We start from the raw sequence: 3890 nt of genomic DNA on the forward strand, positions 1-3890 counted from the left end.
GCTCCGCTCAAATTGAATACACCGTGGGCGGAATCTGGACCTCCTCTCTCGTCGAGGGTTAAACCTAAGATCAGCGGTCCGTGATATAGAGTTGCGCTTTGTAACCGTCTGCGCAGCTCGTTTACTTCGTTTCTGCAATTCAATGTCGTGTGGACTTAAGAGGAAAGAGGCCGCCGTTATCCTCTACGATGATCCAGAATCGAATCACGTTCAACGTCTTTAACCCTTCTCCTATTCTCCTCCTCCTTCTACTCGAACATTTCCTTTACCCTCTCTACCATCTATTCCGTCTTAAAACGAATTTACTTGTCTCTAACTCCAAAGATTATAATATAATACAAAACGTACCAAACGTCTCTCCGTTATGATTTAAGAGATTCTAAATTATATACCGTGTCGGACTTTTTTACGAAGAGAGAGAGAGAGAAAGAGGAAGAGAGAGAGAGAGAGAGAGAGAGAGAAAGAGAGAGACCAGTAAAACGCATTCGTCGAGATTACCCCCTTTGGCGTAACACCTGGAAAAAGGTTCGTCGCTTTTAGGAAGCCCGCACGACAGGCCGGCCGCTCTCGTGATACCGGCGATGTTGCTGCTGACTTTGACCAAAAATAATAAGTAAGCTTTTGAGCTTTGACCGGGAGCCCTCTCTCGCCTGTCATGGGACAAAAGGTAAAGTAATCGTAGCTTGAAATTATAATACAAACCGGCGACGATGTTCGTTCGTTGTACCCCCGCTGTCCTTGCCTGTTCCCTTATTTTCTCTCTCTCTCCCTCTCTCTCTCTCTCTCTCTCTTCCTCTCACACCGACATGCGAACTCGAGAGCGTAATAAGTAAGTCGCCGCGGGGGTAATTTTCACTGTTTAAGAGCTCATCCAATTATCCAGAAGTGAGTTTGTCTTCGTCGTTTTCGCGGTTGACAAGCGGTACGACTGGACTCTCTCTCTCTCACTCTCTCTCCTCGTTCGAGCTGTCTTTCGTGAATGGTTGACACGAACGGGAGGTACAATGTTGTTATATCTATTTAATGTACTACTCTCCCTGCAATTTATATACCCGATAGCATAAAGTACCGCATAAAGATTTAATTGATAAAATTGTTATTCATCGAAAATGATAACGTTTTTCATTCACAATGGTCTCCAACAACAATGTTCCCCCTTCCTTCCACTCCTTTATCCCCACCACCACAACCACTACCATATATTGTAAAATGGTTAATGTATAACATGTTTGCGAACGCGGGGGAATTAAGGAAACGAGAAAGTAAGATCGTGTTTACGCTGCCACGTGGACGGAGACACACAGAAAGACAGGAGACAGATAGAACAAGACCATGAGCATAAAGCGACCGGTTCAGGATATTACGAACCTAAGTTTGAAAAATGTGGTACAAAAGCGAACCCATGGTCATCAACAAGAAGATAGGAGCCCTCGAACAAAGGGCAAGGAGGAGCCATGTTTTGCCTCGAACGATAGACCCGAAGGCACGACTCCGTCCAGGCAATTAACGGTAAATATAATTACAGAGACGAATGTCCCTCCCCCTTCCCCACACTCCTACCTTAACCGGTCGATCTTGAGCGTGAAACTGCCGGACTGACTTTATTAAATGAAGATTTTCCTTTATGAGATGGACGCCTTTAGCTTATTTTACGGTCACTTCTTCCAACCGGATACCCAAGGAAGAGAAACAACTGTTTCCTTTGATTAAAGTTTGATATTAATCGAGATTAATATCAAAGTAACGAAAGTTTAACATGTAATATCTATTTTCTGCTACGATAGAAAAGGGTATAAAGTATAGCTTCGGGAATGTGCACGTACATAAGGCACACGAAATTAGCCATCGTCCGAGTATTCCCGGCCATCAAACACACTAGGTCTCCTATAAGATAACGATCCTTTGAGTCTTTGACCCAAACCGGTGAACAAGGAGAGTCCGCAAGTCGACCGTTCCATGCGTTTTCCTACAGAGACAGACAGACAGACCAGCCAGGGAGGAAGGCAGGGAGGAAGGCAGGGAGGAAAAGAGAGAGAGAGAGAGAGAGAGAGAGAGAACGAGAAAGAGCAAGAGAAACAATTAGATCGAGCAGCGTCTTTGGGTAGTGTCTCGCGTTGATCCTACCTGCTGCTGTTTTCGCGTTGGACGAGATCGAGAATGGGAGAAGGATCGAGATGTCGAGAATAGAGAGTTAGAGAGGGCTTCTGAAGCACAAATCAATTAGTAGGGGGCCTGGGGCTCTTCGGGCTCCAGAACTACCCTTCCGTAGCCCGTCCACCAACCCCCGGAGCACCGTTTGCTCTCTCTCTCTCTCTCTCTCTCTCTCTCTCTCTCATACTCGCTTCGAATCCAAGGTAGCCACACCGAATACAGATTGCGTTTCAATCTATACGCGCTAACGAGTGTTTAGTGTTTACCGAGCCGCGAACCAACCGCTTTTGCTTCCATGCCACAATTTCCATGTCTCTACGTACGATAAACGTAAGATATTCTAATCATCGTTTTATATCATCTTTTACTTTCCTTTTTTTTCTCTCTCCTCTTTAACAAACTTTGAGAATATTATGCTCTATCGATAAGAGAGAATTTTCTTCTCTCGTCCTTTCAATTCTCTCTCTCTCTCTCTCTCTCTCTCTCTCTCTCTCTCTCTCTCTTGCTCTCTCTCTCTCTCTCTTGCTCTCTCTTGCTCTCTTGCTATCTATCTATCTCTTTCAGGACGAATAATCGAAACAAACACCGCCGATATCGTAGATACAAACGGCTAAACATTAGTGTCCATCCATCTCCTCTTCGCTATTTAATTACACGAGTATTTTATCGGTACGCCGTCATTGGTCGTTTGTCCCGGTCGGTCCTTCCGTCCATCCGCCGCGTCCGGTATTTTCGAGCGATGTGCCCGGCGTGCTTTCGGCTACGCTGCCGCGCGCTCCACGAATATTTATGAGGGCCAAAGTCAAATTAGTGGCGTACCGCGTGCACCTTTTGATTAAGTATCTGTTAACTAAAGGTAATACTTAATAAAGTAACGCTGATTTAGTGGCGGGGTAGAGACGCGCGGCATCGACCCGTCGTTCGTTTTTCCATTCAAAATAAAAATGAAATATTTATGGTCCAGCGTGCTGATCGGACCGAAGCAAAGAGAGGAGTCTCTTGAAGAGAGCAAAAGAGAAAATCAGAGAGAGAGAGAGAGAGAGAGAGAGAGAGAGAGAGAGAGAGAGAGGAAGATAGACCTGACTTCTTCGGCGACGTGCCGATGGGATATTCGAAAGGGATTTCAACACGACGTGCCGTGCGTGGGGCATGCGTGTTGCGTTGTTGTACCTGTACCGAACACCGTGCCCGTGTTCGATCTTGTCGCCTCTATTTCTTCCCCATCTTCCTTCTCTTCTTCTTTTTCTTCTTCTTCATCTTCTTCTTCTTACCTTTATTTCCTGTTTCTTTATTCTACCGAATCGTATCGTCTAACAAATCGGAAAAATCATTAACATATCCTCTTATTCGTTTTAACAATACGAACTAACGCGTAGACATTTATATAGATACTATATAAAACTGTGATTCATCGTGATAAAATCGATTAACTGAAATATGCAGAAAAGAAGAAAAAGTAATAAAAGGAACGATCGAGAAAGAGAGATCGAGAAAGGAAGAAGGAGAGAGGGAGAGGGAGAGAGAGAGAGAGAGAGAGCAAGAGAGCCCGAGGACGAAATTTATGCGCGATCGCTGAATGCATTCGCCACGACTTTGGCCGGTCGTCAATAATCACTGTCCGCCGATACACCTTTGAAACCATCTTCTTTTTCTTCTTTGGGGTTTCGAATATCCGATCGGGATTTCATCCTTTTATTTGCATACTTCGCCAATTAGTCGTGCCTCTCTAATTCTACGAC

This window comes from Vespa velutina, chromosome 20 (genome assembly GCF_912470025.1).
Source record: "Vespa velutina chromosome 20, iVesVel2.1, whole genome shotgun sequence".
Lineage (NCBI taxonomy): Eukaryota > Metazoa > Arthropoda > Insecta > Hymenoptera > Vespidae > Vespa > Vespa velutina.